At 46.8% G+C, this 18730-nt stretch overlaps 2 long non-coding RNA genes across 4 annotated transcripts in view; one reads left to right on the top strand and one right to left on the bottom strand.

Annotated features, from left to right (window-relative positions):
- Positions 1-1231: 1231 nt before the first annotated feature.
- LOC131821558 (uncharacterized) overlaps positions 1232-18730 on the bottom strand; it is a 66482-nt gene continuing 48983 nt past the window's right edge. For 2 of the 3 annotated variants that reach the window (XR_009349939.1, XR_009349940.1), the window contains one exon: positions 14851-15506. This is a non-coding gene — a long non-coding RNA (uncharacterized LOC131821558). Of the gene's footprint in view, positions 1459-14850; positions 15507-18730 lie in introns of those variants that run through there. The other variant, XR_009349941.1, reaches the window with a different exon arrangement.
- LOC131821559 (uncharacterized) lies at positions 13248-17601 on the top strand. Its single transcript, XR_009349942.1, has 3 exons — positions 13248-13438; positions 15972-16122; positions 16471-17601. It is a non-coding gene; the product is annotated as an uncharacterized LOC131821559 (long non-coding RNA).

Genomic DNA, 18730 nt, shown 5'->3' with positions numbered 1-18730 from the left:
AAGTGGATCAGAGGTCACGAATACCAAAGGGAACCTAAATTTCAAGTGGAGGGTGTTCATCAGTGCCAAAAGCTACTGAGACGTCAGATAGGCAGAGACATGGAAAGTGACTCTGATAGGAGCAGCGCCAATGGCCTGTGGCCAACCTCAAAGGTGGGTGAGGCAGAAAGCCTTGAAGAGAAGTCGAGGCACTTCAAGACCATCCGGCCAGTCACAGAGACCCTACCCAGAGCACAGAAGGCCACCCAGGCCACAGCAATATGCATTTGAAGCTTTAGATCGGGAAAAAGTTTTTCCTTGACACTGAACTCAATTCCACTTCAAGAGACAAGGCAGGCCTCCTGCTTCCCCAGGTGTTCCTGGGCACGGTGGGACCCACGTGTGTGTAAGCATCTTGCCATTACTCCAAGGAACTGGAACTAATGGATCAGCCAATTAGAAGTCCCACAGCTGCCTGCCGGAGCATGGGGACTGAGGGATCAGAAAGCCTGCCTCAGCCCAGACCGGGAGGCTGCTCCAGCAACCGCCAGAAGCAGGCACACCACGCTGGAAATGTTGCCTAACAGACCGTAAAATTCCCAACTCTAAGACCTTCTTTTAAAGACATGCCTTTTTTGTTGTTTCATTTTGCAGGGGAGGAAAAGAGGCCTCTTTTATAAAAGTAAAGCCTCTGGTCTGCAAGGTTTGAGGTCAGTCCAGGGTGCAGAAGGAGTATCTTTCAACTAGGCTGCGGGGTGGGGGAGTGATCCCCGCCGGGAGGTCCCCAAGCACCTCTACCTCAGCATCCAGTCTCGGGAGTAGTCTCCCTTTGAAACTTTGGCCCTGGTGTGCATAAAAGGCCTTTCCCTTTAAACTGTTCAGACCGGGTCGCCTGTGTGGCTCAGCTGGTTAAGCATCTGCCTTCAGCTTAAATGATGATCTCAGAGTCCCTGAGATATAGCCCAACCTCGGGTTCCCTGTTCAGTGAGAAGTCTGTTTCTCCCTCTCCCTCTGCCTCTGCCCCCTCTCTTGCTCTCTCCCAAGTTGTCTCTCAAATAAATAACATGTTTAAAATAAAAAATAAATAAACTCTTCAGACCATTGAGGAGGCTATGAATTCCAAAAGTAAAATCTAAAATGTTAAGGGCAGACAAAGGAAAACGAACCACGTGCAAGTACAAACAAAGCCGCCTTTACCAAGTAAAGGGTCCTAATTCTACTCTAGCTGATACTTCACTTAGCTCTGGCCCCCATCTCCAAGGGCTCCAACATCCCAAACAATACCCTTTTTCGATTCCTAATTTCTCTCCCCGCTTCCCATCTTCCTTTTCCCTTCCTAAGTATGTGGCTCTTGTCACACACACCTTCTGGGGCATGATGATCCATTCCTGGGGCATGTGGCAGCCTCCTTTGGATTCCCAACCGCAGAGGAACACATCAAGCCAGTGGCTGTCACACTCAAGCATGTGTGAGGATCATCTAGAAAGTAAGTCAAAACACAGAGCACTCAGCCCGGTTCCCGTTTCTGATTCGGCAGGTCAGAGGTGGGACCCAAGATCTTGCATTTGTAGCAAATTCTCAGCTTCTGCTGCTGGTCCCCAGACCACACTTTGGGAACCACTGGTGTAGGGCCAGGTTGTTAAGTATTTAGGATTTAAGCCACCTCGCCCTGCTTCTGTGCCCATGGCATGACTCATCAGTCAGCATTCACTTTTCTGCTCACCCTAATCCTGGCCTCTGGACCCTTATCCTCTCAAGGCAGTGCTCCAGATAGTCCCTGAATGGGGTCGAAGATGCTCTCGCTATGCGGCTGCTGCCGCTAATATGCAATATGCTGGATAGAAGAAAGGACACCACCACTGACCGAGTTGCCCAGGCCTAAAGCCTGGGCATCATCCTGGATTCCGTTCTTTACAATCTACTCTTAGCTCCTCAGCAAACGCTGCCAGCTCAAACTGTAAACCAGATGCTGAGTCTGACCCCTCCTTGCCCGGGTCCAGGCCACCACCGCTCCCGCCAGGCCCCTGAGACAGTCGCCTATGAGGTGTCCCCATTCCCTTCTTGCCCACTCTGCAATCTGCTCTCCCCACAGAGGCCAAAAGGCTCACTTCAGAGCACGCCATCTTTCTCTGTTCTCACCGCCCAGCGGCTTTTAACAGTTTCAGCATAAAATTGGATCAAAAGTTCTTACAGACGCTACTAAGATTCAAACGATCTAGCTTCCGCTCTCCACTCTGATCTCCTCGCCTTTCGCTCATGCGCACGCCTGCACAAACGCACGCACTCAGGCACGCACGCACGCACTTGCGCAGGCGCACAGGGTCTCCCGGGGCTCTCCTGGTGAGCTCCCTTGTGCTTGCTTCTCCCTGTGCCTGGAGCGTCCGGACTCCATTGCCCTGGGCTCACAGGCTGGCCTCAGAGGAGGTCTTTCCAGGCCCCCACCTCCAGTCACACTTCCCCTCGTTCCCTGTGCTCTCTTTCTTGCTTTCCCTTCTCAGGACTCCTTATCTGACAGCATGTTAGACATTTGTCTGCTTCCTCTTTCTCTTCCTCACTAGAGAGCAGGCTCCCTGAGAGCAAGGTCTGGATTCTTTCTCCCCCACCCCACCCCCGCCGCCAGATCCCCGGTGCCTGGAACAATGCCTAGCCCCAGACACAGGCTCAATGCATAGTTAGTGAATGGATATATCTATGAACAGGTTTACTGTGACATGCTGAGAACCTTTTTGAAAATTACTTAAGTGAATTCTCATAATGACCTGTAGGCTAGATATTATTATCAGCATTGTCCCCATTTTATGGGTGAGGAAACGGTATGGCAGACTTCAGTACTTGCTCCAGGTCTCATATAATAGGAACCAACAGAACCCAGATGCGAACCAAAGCCTCTTTGACCCATGCACACGGGCCCTTTCCCTGACTCCTCACCTGAGGCAGGGCCAAAGCTCATTTCCGGGATGCACACAAGCAAGCGCAACTTCTAGTGTCCATAATTTTCCTATTATCATCTGGCAGAGGACAAGGCTCCCAAGAGGAGCTAATGCTGACAGAGGAAATAGATGGAGAGGTCTGGAGTGAAAGATTCTGTATGGTGGGAGAATCAGAGAAAGGGCCAGCTGGGGCACAGAAGAGGACCGCATGCCCTGGAATGGGAGCGACACTTCAACAGGACGGGAAAGGACCCGAGATGGGAGGCAGGCTGTGCTAAAGACGGAAGCAAGTCTGTCACAGGTTTGCTGCAGGCCGGTCTGGGCTACATAAGGTCCCACTGGAATCCTTCAGACCGCGTCCATCCACGGTAGAGGATGATTGAAAGTCATTGCTAGTTGGCGAGTACTGAGGGCACACCTGCTCTGTGCCTGGCCCTGTGCTGTCAGAACACATGCTCACTGTGCATTTGTGCTGCCCTCAGCTCTCAGCTCTGGTAGGTTGGACTTCCACAGCCCTTTTCTCTCGAAGCCTTTGGGCTATTACACAGGCCTCTCCAAACTCCACACAGCGTCATAGCATCATCCCCACTTCACAGCGGTGGCCGTTTGTTGCAGCAGCTAAAAGGACTGTGGCACCAGCTGGTTCCACATACTCTCTGGCCTCTCTCCTTCCCTTCACACAGTTCTCGAGTTGTCCTTACTTTCCGCACCACAATCCATGAGCACTGTGATGGCCGCCATATTGCCAAATTGAATGGAGACATTTTCGACCTCTTTTCCTCAGCTCTCGTCAGTATTTGGAACTGCTGCCATGTCCACCATTCTGTGTGTTTTGATAACATCACTCTCCCAAGGTTTTCTCCCACTTCTTGGCCAGCTTTCTCTTAGTCTCCTTTCTAGGTGTCTGTTCTAGTCCTTTTCTCATGTCCTGAAGGTTGAAGCTTCCCTATGCTTCCATTCTAGACCCTAAGTTCTTATTCTGTAAACACCTTCCAGTTGACTTCTTTCAACCCATAGCTTCAACTACAATTATACCAACGTTCTCCAAATATTTTTGTTCATGCTCTTATTTTAAGAATTGAGCATAGACCTCTCTGTATGTGTAGTTATTTATCTACAGGTGAATTTATGCATTCTTGTACTTTCTTATGCACTTCTTATACTCCATATATTGTAAAGGATATATAATAGAAGTGTGACAAATAGATACAAATAAATCTAAATAGAAGGTCTAATCATTTCATCTCCCACCCAATGGACTATCTTGCATCACATTCTCACAGACTACTGGTTGGCAAACCAATTACTCCCTAAGGCAGAGACAGCCAGCAGTCTGCCACCAATTCATGCTTCCCTTTCCATAATAGTGGCACAGCTGGGAGGGGCTACTTGGACTTTCAAGAGAAAAAAAACCACCATTTGAACACATTGGAAACAAAAGTGAAGATATAAATTGGAGTGTATGTGTGCATATGTATGTGCACACATACACGATTGCCTACCAGACAGGGATGTCATAGATGTACGCCAAATTTAAATGCAGCATGTACAAAACTCAACTCATCACCTTTCTTCCCAAAGCTCTGACCTTCAGGAAATTACCAGATGATGTTGGAAAATAGTAAGTCAGAAAGCAAAGAAGTGTTCAAAGTCTATGGGGGATATGCCAAAAGGACACAATAGCTGGTTTAAAGGGGCTCCCACTAGCCAGATTTGGGACAGTTAGAACATCAAAAAGAATGACTGTAGTAGTATATATAATATATATTTTGTGTTATTATGCATATTATGCATATTATACATAATATATAATGTATATTTTATTATATTGTATATAATTATATATATGTATTCTATATGTGTAATATGTATGTATGATATACATGTGCATAAACATACATATGTATACACATAATGTATACATATACATAATATAAATTTAATATATATTGTATATAATAAATATGTTGTCATATATATGTATACATTATATATTATAATGTATTATATGTATTATATGTATATGTAATATAGTTATATGTATTATAATGTATATCTGTATTATTATATATGTATACATATATACATACACATATTATACATATATGTATAATATATGTATAATAATATTGAATTTATTATGTATATTTTATATATATATATATATATATATTTTTTTTTTTTTTTTTTTAAGGAATCCAGGAGTCCAGGGGCACCTGGGTTGCTTAGTTGGCTAAATATCTGACTTAGGCTCAGGTCATGATCTCAGGGTCCTGGGTTCAAGCCCTACATTGGGCTCCTTACTTAGTGGTGAGTCTGCTTGTCACTCTCCCTCTGCCTCTGCCCCTCCTCCTGCTTGTGCTCTTTCTCTCTCAAATAAATAAATAAAATCTTATTTAAAAAAAAAAGGAATCCAGGAGTCTGTAGTAATACCTTTTTAAAAATGGCGAGGGGGTGGGGGAAATGGAGAGGTAAAGCTCTTCTTTACAGATGAAAGCCAGCTAATGAATGTATAAGGTATGGAAAATTTAGGAAATCAGTATTTTACAACTGACAATGGAGTAACTGATTGAGGCAAAGGTCATTCCTGGATTATAACTGGTGAGACATTCACAACAAGATATTTACACATTCACATAGCTTCACCCCGACAGATTACTGATTGATTACAAAAGGAGAAATGTGCTTTTTCAGGGGAGAGATCAAACTTAGCATCATTAAAAAAGAAAAGCCTTAGCATCATTAATAACGGGTCAAACAGCTATTATGTATATCCTGATGAGACACAGAAAGAAAGATACAACATCATCCATGTAGAATACTTCCACACAATGCACAACCTGAATCTTATCCTGAGGAAATAATCAGCCATACTCATATTGTGGCTCTACAAGGCAACCAGCCTAGGCTCTGAGAAAAGATCATGTTATAAAAGACACAAAATGGCAGAGAGGACTGTGGTAAATGCCATGAGACTAAAAAGATGGGACCACCACATGCAATCCACAATCTTTGAGTCCTAGATTTTTTAAAAAGCTATTAAGCACATACGTGGGGACATCTGGGGAGATTTAAATATGCACTGTGGATTAGATTGGATGTAAACGAGGTTACATTTCTTGAGAATTGCAGGTTTGTAGGAGAATGTCTTTGCTCTTAGGAGATACATGCTGATGTATCGAGCTGTAAGGTATCACGATGTCTGCATCTTACAAACGATTTGGGGAAAACATGTTTCTGCGTGTCACTGTGGACACATTGCAGACCAGAGAGGGAGGGAGCGAGGGAGAGAGAGGGAGGGAGTGGGGGAGGGAGCGGGGGAGGGAAGGCAGGCACAGTGTACTGTTAGCAAGGGATGCGTCTAGATGAAGCACAGAGAGGCATTCCTGACCATTTGGGCGGCTTTCCTGCAATTTACAAATTTTCCAAGTACAACCTGGGTAAACCAGCGAACAAACTTTGTCCCTGCTCCTGCTAAAGCAAAGGTTATCAGGGACCCGATTAGAAAAAGCTTTATTTGATTAATCTAATGGTTGGAATATTTTCCTGAAAGCTAAGGAAAATCATGGAAAGCATTTAACCAGAAAGAAATGACATGATCCGATTAGATGTGGGAGGTGAGAGAGAAGGAAGGGCGCAGTAGGACTCCAGCTTCTGGTTTGTTCTTTGTTGTCTCCCATCCATCTAGATGAATATATTGTGAAGAGTCTACTTTCTAAATGTCTCTCTCCTCAGGTTGAGCCTTACACCCGGATTCCCATGACAAGTGAATTTGTTCGGACCCCTATCCTTGCCCCCTGGATCACTGGTCTCTCCACCTAGGTCTCTCCCAAATCAGCCTGTGGTTGGGGCTGGAGCAGCCTTTCTAACATACAAGCATGGCTAAAGCATTCCCTGTTGAAAAGTTTTTTAGCAGCAACTCTGGGGGAACCTTCAGTGTCTTTGGCTAATCCCCAGTAGACACCCTGGTCTGGTGGCAGCCTGCCAGCCTCTCCAGCGGCCCCTTCCACTACATTCCAGGTCTGTCCTATGTCCCACTAACCTGCAGGCAGTGCCTCACCTGTGCCCTGCTTCTGCACACCTTTGGGCTTTCACGCAACGCTTTCTGATCCAAAGAGAGTGCCCCTTTGCCCGTTCTCTCTGCTTGGGCCACCTCTGTCTGCCCATCAGAGCTAACTGAAGCAACCTCTCTTCTGGAAGACTTCCCACTCCATGGAGTCTCAGCCACTTTCCCTTCCGATGCCTCTCCAGCACCCACTTACTGACTCTGCGGCTGCCTTTCTTCTTACTTGCATCTCTTCCCCTCAACTCTAAGGTCCTTGAGGATGGGGGCCATATTTCATCTGTTCCCTAGAACGATGCTCCGGATTGAGCAGCAGAACATGGTCAAGGGTTTCTCGCAAAGGGACAGCCATTGGACGAGTTCCACCAATAAGGTTATTACACACTGAACACACAACTGCTGCTTGGTTCTCTATGCGTATTCTCACAAGCACCCTATGAAGTAGAGCAGACATAAGGGAGCAGTGGAAAGATGGCCTGGATTCCAAAAGCTGAGAACAGGGCCCCCCACCCTCCAAGCTGGTCAGACACAGACATTGAGCCCAAGGATCCCCTAAGGACTCCCTAAGATGACCATTGTTCAGTTATGTGGTTGCCAGACAATTTTCAGTGTCGAACCTTCTAGGAGTCATCTGTCTCTTTGGGGCTGGCTGCTGAGAGCTCTGAATAGCTCAAGTGGGTAGAAACAGGCTATCCTCGCCCTTGCTATGACTGTCCCTTGCCTCCCTCCTTTCCGAGAAGCACTGCCTGGGGTGTTTGGCCCACTTCTGAGGGGAGGGGGATCCTCCATCGTGGTGAACCAGTCACCCCAGTGCTCTGCTGTCATTTCCCTCCCGTGTGCCCACCAGAAGCTGAAGTTGTTTCAAAGGGCAAAAGGCCTGATTGCTGCTCCGGCTGTTACCCCTCACGACCTCACACGGCCCTAGCTACTCAGCTGGTGACGAAGGGGCACTGTGGTGTGGCGACAGACCATGGGTCCAGAAGAGGGACACCTTATCACAGTCACAGACAGATTGAACTCACACCTGAGAAGCCCCAGATGGTTCCACCTGGCCCGAAGAGACAGAAGGTCCTGTTTTTCCCCCTTCACCTTCGACAGCCTGTGGCCTTTTCTAAGCCTCAGGACAGTCCCTCCTTTGTAAACCCTCTGCCAAGAGGCTGCAGACAGAGGCCTGGGGCCAAAGGCACCGCAGCCACCCCGGCCGCTGAGAACAAGATGCCTTTTGTATCACAGACACCGAAGAAGGGCTGGATTTACTTCTAGCACCTTCGGAAACAAAGCTAACCTACTTCTGTCCCCCTTAGGAGTTCAATTTTGAACCGGGGAGAGAAAGAGCCAACAGACAGCTACACTCATACTCCCACAGGAGCCCGTTCAAGGGGTCATGTTAAATACCACCTCTCCCCTCGAGGCAGGGTCTCTCTGCTATTTCTGCCAAAAAAGCGACATGAAGAGTCACCCCAGACAGGGCCTGCCCCCAAATCTGTGAGCCTGAGGCTCCGGATACCTCATCTGCCCACACAGCCACCCAGCCCCAGCGGCGACCCTCGTAACCAGGGCCTCCCATGGTGTTTCATGCAGTGGGGCTCAGCCTTTATGTATCTGGAATGTGCTTTCGCCTCCTGGAGCTCCAGAGGGCATGCATCTCAAGCCCATAAATATTGTAAGACTCCACCTACATGTACTCGTGCAGCTGGGGGCTCGTCCCAGAGCGGGCCCAGGGGTTTCTGGCATAAAGCTGCTTGCTCGCTGTTCAGATATGTGACCCGAAACCAACAGCCCACAAACACGCTCAGCTCTCCTTGCTGCTCAGGGCCTAGGTCCCACCCGGCTTCTCCCCCTGCCCCTTCCTTTGCTGCTCTGCTGGCCTCTGCCCCCACTGACCGTCAGCTACTGCCTTATTTCTGGCTTCTTGGTCTGAATTCCCCACCTGAATACTCGAGCATGTCTGCCTTTCTTCTGCCCCACACTGCCTTTGATTCTCCGGTGTCTGGCTTCTTCGCTCTACTTGATTAGCGGCAGCCTCGCCAAGACCACGTCCCATGGCTTTTTCCCCAGCGACCTTTGTGCCCTCGAATGCCCCTGCTTGAAGCGGTCACCTACTGGCTGTCCCCGGTGCTACGATAACTCCTAGCATGGGGGTCATCCTTACCACTATCACCAGCAAGCGACAAATAATTATTTGCATAGCACTTAGTTGCCTTTTGATCACTTCCACGTGCTTTTGCTCCTCAGGAGGATCTTACAGTTTATGTAAATCAGCATGAGCGTTCCCATTCTACCGATGGAACAGGGCGTCCAACCGAGTAAGTGACTTGGTCGAGAAGACAGGAGTGGTAGAACTGACCTTGAATGCAGGCCTCGCTCCTGATCCACAGGTGTCTGAGAAAGGTTTGGGTTCCGATCCCAACTGGGATTGGAATTTTACCAGGGTTCCCATTTGAGAAAATATGGCCCCATATGCCTGGGCCACCCTTGAGAGGGTCCTGTGGGGGTGAGAGACATGGTGTAGGAAGGCATAAAACCCCTCCTCCCGCTCCCTTGGAAACCTTCGGCCACCTTCCCTCCTGATCAATGCACCCTTCACACATTCCCCCCCGTTGGACTCAGGGCACAGCTAATTGCATAACCAGCCCATCAATGTTCTGCTCTGATTTGAGAATGTTTTGCTCACCCACAGGGGAAACCCTAAGCTCCAAGGCCTCCCTCCAGGGCTGTTGGGCCTTGCTAAAGACCAAACTGCCCTTGGCCGGAAGCACAAATTCTTCCTGCCCTCGAAGCAACGTGCACATCCCAAGTGCTTACAGGTTGTAAAAAATGGAGTTATTACACATTCAATACCAAGGAAACCTTCTTTTTCTTCCTTCTTCGTAAGTTTAACCTGATTCCAAGCTATTAAAATTCATTTGGTGAAATGCCTTCCCAGACAGATCTTAGCAGCTTCACCTTTCACAAATGGGGCTGACCCCCCATTAGGTGCAGTAAGGTGCAAGAACCAGCAGGCCGAGAAGGGGAGTTAGACCTGTCTCAGAGTCCCGGGCTTCTGAAGGCTGCTTTACAGAGACACAAAGCCTTGCATGGATTCAGGAACAGCTGAGGACAGGAGGAGAGGGGCCAGGAGGGAGTCACATGTCTGCACACCGGCAGGGGTACCCCTGTGCCCAGAAGGAAGCTCTGCCACCTCACTCCGGGTGAGCCAAGCAGCACCCTCCACGAGGAACTCCTGCTTTTCATTCAGACAGCTCCGTAGAGCTGAAAACCCTTTGCTCTGATGGATGAAAATCAGCTTTGGAATGGGAAAGTACTTGGAGTCACTGGGGAATGAATATAATCTCCAAAACACATTTACTGCTCACATTCAAATGAAGATGAAATGATTCCTTTAATACTCATCAACTCTATTAAACTTCATAGAAGCAAAACCTTTTGAAATAAATTAGCCAGATACTTGCTGGTAACAACAGGTTTTTGAGGCTGCGTTCTCCTCCTCTGCTACTCATCTTTCTGGCAGCCCAGCCAATGGGCATGATGAAGAGGAGGATGGGGTGATGGGGAGGCCAACTTGCACACGCACAGTGCATGGCCCATGGGCCTGGCACGGGTACAAAACACTGTGAAGTTACCATGCCACTTAATTGTCCTAACGACTCTGGAAAGTAGCTACTACTACTATGGCCAATAGACAGGGAAGATAGTGGAGGGTCAGACCAAGAAGAAAGTAAGTTGGAATCTCAAAAACCCTGTCCTACTCTCCTTTTGGAATCTACGCCCAAGTGAAGCATGGCCATCAGCCACCACATATCATGCAATTACAGCTCAATAATCGACCATTTGGGTTCTGGAGTCTGAGCCACGATTCAAATCCTGTCTCTACTGCTCTATAGTTGGAGATGCTCAGGGAGGTGATCTGGTTTCACTGAGCCTTGGTTTCCTCATCTGTTAAACTGAGATGATAATGATCACATGCAGAGAACAGCACCGGATATGCCATAAGCAATCAAAATCGATGTAACCGGAAGCAGACAACTGTCTTAGGTTGGCTGCCCCAGCAGGAGACCCCAAGAAAAAGATGTGGGTACAAGGAGTTCACTCGGGAAATATACCAGGAAAATATCCCAGGAAACAGAATGGAGAAGTGTGCCAGGGGGTGGAAGGATGCTAACAAAAGATGCATGAATGATCAGGCTGACATTGCAGACCACTGGGACTCCATCTTGTCAGGCACCTCTGGGAGAGACTGTAGGGCTAAATGCCTCTGAATGATTCTACTAGAAGAATGAGGCAGCTGGTTTGTTCACCCTGCAGCTCCCCCATCAGTGGCTGAGCAGTGCTCCCAAAAGCATTAACCCCTTGGCCCTTCTGGCCTGCCCATGCTCCCATGTGGAAATTCTATCAGGTGGCGAGTTTCGGTTGTACACAAAATGACATTGTTGGCAAGAACTGTAATGGGAAGCACTGAAGGAATCTGGGCAGGGGAGTGACAACATCTTTTAAAATAACTCTGAAGGCTGGCCCCTTAGTGGGGCCTTAGGGAGCTAGGGGCCCAGAACCAGAAAACACCCACATCCAAGGGGCTTCCCGACAAGCAGCTTCCACATTCAACAATGGCTCCATGTGAGGACAGATTTCTTTTTGCTATAGACAGCATTTGCAAGACTTAGACTATGGTACGTGTGGTGAATGGGGGTACCTCTGGAGCAACAGTCATAATGACAGAGGTCACCCCATCTTACTTGTGACCCAGCACCCTCAGTCACTGGCAGTCCCTCTCCTGGCCCAGATAAGAAGTGCCCTGCCCTGGGCCCTGTGCTTTACAGGATCCCACTCTGGCCTTTCTCATGGGGTGGGGAGTTCTGAGGGGCAAGAAAATATACCTAAGGCTTACACAAAGCCTTCCCCCTGAGGATGGATTAACACTGATGTGTCCCCCTAACTCTCTAAAGTGGCCAAAGAATGGGTATTTCCAAAGTGAGGTGATGGAGCTTGGACTTGGAGCATCATGGGACCTTCGTAATGTGGGCTGGAACCAGGGGTGAGAAGAGAAGGACAGTGGTCTGAGGGCCAGAGGGCCCCCCTCTTCCCTGCCACCACATTCCAGTGAACAACTCTGAGTCCAGAGATCCTAAAAGCAATGCCGAATTTCCAGATTGAAATGAAGTTATATTTGTCAAGATAGGAGAATGGATGTATTTCACTTAACAATGTATAAGCTTCATTATACTTTGTAAATAGTCAGATATAGGGTCTGCAGGCCTCCATTGGTAGGTGTGCTCTGAGTTTTTGCACATGTTAAGCATGGGCTTGGGCCTGGGGATGGTGCTTCTGAGTCTCACCAAAGAGCCGCTGAGTCCAATCCACCTTAGTCTTAAGGAATCTGCCCCAAAGTGATCATTAAGTCAATGAGAATGGAATCTTCTATAAAGATCCCCCCTCAATAAAAAAAAACATCCAAAGTATGAATCAAAGGCTGCTCATTGTGGAGAAAGTGAGAATACACACGGGCATAAAGAAGGAAATAAAACACTCATAATTCCAATACTTTATAGGAATATAAAGTTGTCATTTGTTTGCTTGGTTTTATGAATGTTCTATAAGGTGCCTACAGAGTAACACAGCTAACTCTATCTGTATCTCCGTGGTCTAAGACTTTCCAGAGAGAGAATGTTCCAAAGTTTTCATTCAGTGAGCAATGCGATTGCTGCAAAAATCACATAATATTATTAATACCACCATTAGTCTGGTGTCTTATTAGATTAGCAATAATCTAATCACATTGTGGAAAATCCTTCAAGAATATTAGCAAGAAATAATTTCTTTCTGTGGCTTCTCGAACAAAAGCAATTCAATCATGACCCATCAAAGTTATGTTGGCTAGAGCTTAGGAGGAAGAAAAGTGGAGGAAGACACCAACTGTTTAAGCCTCAATTCCAGAAAGACTGATGGCTTGCCATGGCCAGGGTAGGCAATGGATGAGGATGGAGTGGAAAGAAGGCAGTGGGAACAGGCTGTATTCATTCTCTTCCTAATTCAGGAATGCAGTCAGCGTTTGTTAAGCACCTACTGTATGTGACACGGTGCTATGCCCTGAAGAGCTCACAGTATAGGGACAGGCACTTGCTATTTTTAGAGTCCAGCCTCCACTACTAGACACTAAGGGTAGGATAGGTGACCTCTTTTAAACCAATCAGAGACTTCCATCCTCCAGACCACTGTGATTGGTGAGAGAGGGGCACATGATCGAAGCCAGGCCAATCAGCATCAAAAAGACTCATGTCCTACATTTTTACTGTAGCTTCAGGGAAGAGAAGTGTCTGTCTCATCTTGGCTGGAGTTCTGAGATTATTTAAATTCAAAGTTCAGGAGGAACAACATATAAATCCAGAGAACACAGGAGATCTGAGAATGAAGCTCACTCAGACAGATCCGGGAAAATTTGTCGGGCAACTGAATTCAGCTGCAAAGGAAGGTGAGTTTTTCAGTGACACAAACGAATACTTCCTCATTTTTGGTTTAAGCTGGTTTTTAAAATTTTGTTTTGTTTTCCGATACTTGTAACCAAAACATGCTAACTGATACGAAAAATGGGAGAGATCCTTAGGACATGACACAATCTGGTCTGTAACAGAGGGGTGGGTTATGGTGAGATGTCAGTGCTTGGGAGTGGGGGGAAGACTACCTCTTGAAATTCTTCTTCCTGTCTCTGGACCTGGGGAATTTCAGGGGAGTGGAACATTGAGCGAGGTATTGGTAGATGAATGGGAAGTGATCAAGGAGAAGAATGGACAGAGGGCTTTTAAATATAATTTTTTGATTTTTTAAAAGATTTTTATTTATTTATGAGAGAGCAAGAGAGATCACACAAGTGGGGGGCAGGGGCAGATGGAGAGGGAGCAACAGACTCCCCACTTAGCAGAAAGCCCAATGCGGGACTGGATCCCACGACCCTGAGATCATGGCCTGAGCAGAAGGCAGACACTTAACTGACTGAGCCACCCAGACACCTAAAATATTATATATATATAATATATAATATTTATATATAAAATATATATATTTTAAAGATTTTATATATTTATTTGACAGAGAGAGAGAGGGAGAGACCACAAGTAGGCAGAGAGGCAGGCAGAGAGAGAAGGGGAAGCAAGCTCCCTGCTGAGCAGAGAGCCTGGCGTGGGCCTCAATCCTAGGACCCTGACACCATGACCTGAACTGAAGGCAGAGGCTTAACCCACTGAGCCACCCAGGCGCCCTAATATATATTTTTTTAATGTAGGGCCTGGCAGACCTGGATGGTTTGGGTGCTCGTTATGGAGTTGAGATCCTTTTTTGAGCAAGACCCTTTCCTGATGTAAAACCCTAGACTTCTTGGGCGCCTGGGTGGCTCAGTGGGTTAAGCTGCTGCCTTCGGCTCAGGGTCCTGGGATCGAGGCCCGCATCGGGCTCTCTGCTCAGCAGGGAGCCTGCTTCCCTCTCTCTCTCTCTCTGCCTGCCTCTCTGTCTACTTGTGATCTCTCTCTGTCAAGTAAATAAATAAAATCTTAAAAAAAAAAAAAGAAACCCTAGACTTCTTGAAGAAAGAGCGTATCTCTGGTTTGTACTCCGAGACTGTTTCTGAAGCCTGTAAACCCAGAACTGGATCACTCATCACTAGAGTGGACCCTTTGTCCTTCACCTCCACCTGCTGGCCCTTCCCTTCTGGGGACTTGGGATCCAGGTGCAAGGTGCGTGGCCACTGGCTGCATTCAGGTCTTCTCATTAGCAAATCACTGCCTTCTTCTCTGGTCCTGTTGACAGTTTCAATAAAACCTTTGCCACAGAGGCATTTTACTCAGGCTTTTAGCCACAGAAGGTTCAAATCAACCACTCTTTTATTCATACTTTCAGGGACTTTCCTTTTTTAAAAAATTTTGTTTATTTATTTGACAGAGAGAGAGAGATCATGAGTAGGCAGAAGGGGGAGGGGAAGCAGGCTTTCTGCTCAGCTCTCTGCTGAGCAGAGAGCCTGATGTGAGGCTCTATCCCAGGACCCTGAGATCATGACCTGACCTGAAGGCAGAGCTTAACCCATTGAGCCACCCAGGTGCCCCCAGGGACATTCGCTTCTGGAATCCAAGCTCTTGCCTCCTCCTTACAGATTACCTGCATTCTCTTTGCTCAGATTCTTTAAAAGATAGCTCAAGCCCAGTTATTTTTTTCTGGTTTTATCTATTAAGACTTACAGAGAGGCAGGCAACCAATGGGTCCCAAGTTCCAGGATGCTGCAGGGTCCCCCATTAGACACTCGGAACTTTCTGCACTTTCTGCATGAGTCCGTTTAACAATTTGTCAGCTCCCCTCTGGGGAAGTTCATAGGAAACCTGGGCGGGGTGGGGTGATTGTGCAGGCATCTCACAACTCTGATCACTTTGCATAATTCACAAGTTCATGGAAGCATGGCGTGTTAGTACTGCAAAGTCTGAGACCGTCTTGTCTAAGCCTCTGGAAAACACGAGGGACTGATGCTCAGGAAGGGGGAGGCATTAGCCATCTCAAACCTGAAAAGAAAGAAAGAAAAGAAAGAAGAGAAGGGAAATAGGGAGGGAGGGGGAGGAAGGAAACAGCAGCTGTGATATCCTAATGGCCGGCATTCCACATTGTTTTGTTCAGTATTTTGTGATGGATTCAAGTGCATGCAATGAGCTACTTTAGCAATTCTGTGCTAGTGCCAGCCCCTCTCTCTCTCAATCTCTCTCTCTCAGACCCTTCACCAATGATCTTCCTATAGCCAGTGCAACAAGCTCTATTAGAGTACACAAAGTTCAGACTTGGATCCTTATAGTGAACGAAGTCTGGTGACTTCCTCCCTCCCCACTACTCCACTACTACACACACACACACACACACACACACACACACACACACTACATATATCGGCTGTTTTAACAGGAGCTAGGAAGTGTTTTCTGGGTAAAAAAGAACCTTAGGGTACAGACCCATGGATATATCTGATACTTCTCTAGAAGGTCGCTGATAGAAACATGGTCTTATGGAAGAAACAGAGCCCCTGGGAGGGAAATCCCCATAAGGAATGAAGCGAGGACTGTTCAACAACCGTACCTACATCTTTGAGGCAAAGGGTGATTTCTGGATAAAACATGATGGCGAACAGTGGTAAGACCCTGCCACCCTGTGGATGTGAGTGCCCCCCAGCCCCTGCCCCAGACCGCTGAAACAACAACACTCAGCTCTAGAGCCCTCTGTGGGACCCTCACCCTAACCGGTCATGGCACTCGTTACTTTGCAAGACCTATGACATGGCGTTTCTGCTTATCATCTCAAGGCTCAGTGGAGTCCCAGCATCCCTGGCACCTATATAGCCCCTTGGACATAGGTTGGGGGTGGGGGCAGTGGCGCGGAGCGATGCTGCTCTGAAACTGGGAGTGGGGGACGACAAAGTTAGGGACATCTGGCTTGGCTTAAAAACAGACCACATTTTTGCTTTTGTTTCCTTCTGCACAGCAAAGGAAACAGTCAACAAAACAAAGAGGCAACCCACGGAATGGGAGAAGATATTCGTAAATTACAGTACAGACGAAGGGCTGATACCCAGGATCTATAAAGAACTTCTCAAACTCAACCCACACAAAACAGATAATCATGTCAAAAAATGGGCAGAAGACATGAGCAGACACTTCTCCAAAGAAGACATACAAAGGCTAACAGACACATGAAAAAATGTTCATCATCATTAGCCCTCAGAGAGATTCAAATCAAAACCACATTGAAATACCACCTCACACCAGTTAGAATGGCCAAAATCAACAGGACAGGAGACAACAAGTGTTGGAGAGGATGTGGAGAAAGGGGAACCCTCTTACACTGTTGGTGGGAATGCAAGTTGGTGCAGCCACTTTGGAAAACACTGTGGAGATTCCTTAAGAAATTAAAAATAGAACTACCCTAGACCCTGCAATTGCACTTCTGGGTATTTACCCCAAAGATACAGATGTAGTGAAAAGAAGGACCATCTGTACCCCAGTGTTCATAGCAGCAATGACCACAGTCACAAAACTGTGGAAAGAACCAAGATGCCCTTCAATGGACGAATGGATAAAGAAGATATGGTCTAGGGGCACCTGGGTGGCTCAGTAGGTTAAGCCTCTGCCTTTGGCTCAGGTCATGATCTCAGGGTCCTGGGATCGAGCCTCACATCAGGCTCTCTGCTCAGGGGGGAGCCTGCTTCCCCTTTTCTCTCTGCCTGCCTCTCTGCCTACTTATGATCTCTGTCAAATAAATAAATAAAATCTTTTTTAAAAAAGATATGGTCCATATATATAATGGAGGATTATGCCTCTATCAGAAAGGATGAATACCTAACTTTTGTATCAACATGGACAGGACTGGAAGAGATTATGCTGAGTGAAATAAGTCAAGCAGAAAGAGTCAGTTATCATATGGTTTCACTTACTTGTGGAGCATAACGAATAACACGGAGGACATTGGGAGTTGAAGAGGCGAAGTGAGTTGGGGGAAATCGGAGGGGGAGATGAACCATGAGAGACTGTGGACTCTGAGAAACAAACTGAGGGTTTTGGAGGGGAGGGGAGTGGGGGGTTGGGTGAGCCTGGTGGTGGGTATTATGGAGGGCACATATGGCATGGAGCACTGGGTGTGGTGCATAAACAATGAATTCTGGAACACTGAAAAGAAATTTTAAAAAAATAAATAAAAATTTAAAAAAAAATATACCAGGGGCGCCTGGGTGGCTCAGTGGATTAAGCCGCTGCCTTCGGCTCAGGTCATGATCTCAGTGTCCTGGGATCGAGCCCCGCATCGGGCTCTTTGCTCAGTGGGGAGCCTGCTTCTCTCTCTCTCTCTGCCTGACTCTCCGCCTACTTGTGATTTCTCTCTCTGTCAAATAAATAAATAAAATCTTTAAAAAATATATATATACCAGACCACATGTTTTGTCTCTAATCCTCTCAGAAAAAATAAGTAATTGAATGTATAAATAACAGAGCCTAAGTTAGTAAGTTGACTTTCTCTGCAAAACGTTGTTACACCTACCTCGTGTCCCCAGGCTTCTTTAGGAATGTGAATTGCTGTTAGTAGTCTTTATGACTCTAAGTGTAGCAATAGAATACACAAGATAAGGACTCCAAAGATAGGGTCTGAATATCAGCATTGTTATTAATTAACTACATGACCTTGGGTTACTCACTAATCCCAGAAATTCTCAGCAGAAGTCTCTCCAACATTCGAGGGTATTATTATCACCGGGAGGTGTGCCTTGAGTAATTAGCTTTCAATAATAGTCAAGTCCTGAGACTTGAAAGCAACTTAAAGTACATAAATTAGAGTGAATCCAAAGTAATGCCAATAATTCCATCATTCTGATTTACCTGCATTATTATGTGTTTCCTCAAAGGAGAGAGAAAGTGTTGGGGAAATTATAACCAGCATATCATGGGGACTGGGCATTCCATTGCCCATTGAACTGATAAGGGGGTACACAGAGGAGCTTGAAGCCACGTGACAGATACGGCCATCTGACGTTAACTGATAGTATCTAAAATATCTTTTATATATGAAGATAAAAACACCAATGCCTGGGTGGCTCAGTGGGTAAAGCCTCTGCCTTTGGCTCAGGTCATGATCCCAGGGTCCTGGGATCGAGCCCCGCATCGGGCTCTCTGCTCGGCAGGTCTGCTTCCCCCTCTCTTTCTCTGCCTGCCTCTCTGCCTACTTGTGATCTCTGTCAAATAAATAAATAAAATCT

Source organism: Mustela lutreola, chromosome X (assembly GCF_030435805.1).
Source record: "Mustela lutreola isolate mMusLut2 chromosome X, mMusLut2.pri, whole genome shotgun sequence".
In the NCBI taxonomy this organism is placed as follows: domain Eukaryota; kingdom Metazoa; phylum Chordata; class Mammalia; order Carnivora; family Mustelidae; genus Mustela; species Mustela lutreola.
The sequence above is the reverse complement of the archived record's forward strand: the minus strand, read 5'-3'. Positions and strand labels throughout refer to the sequence as shown.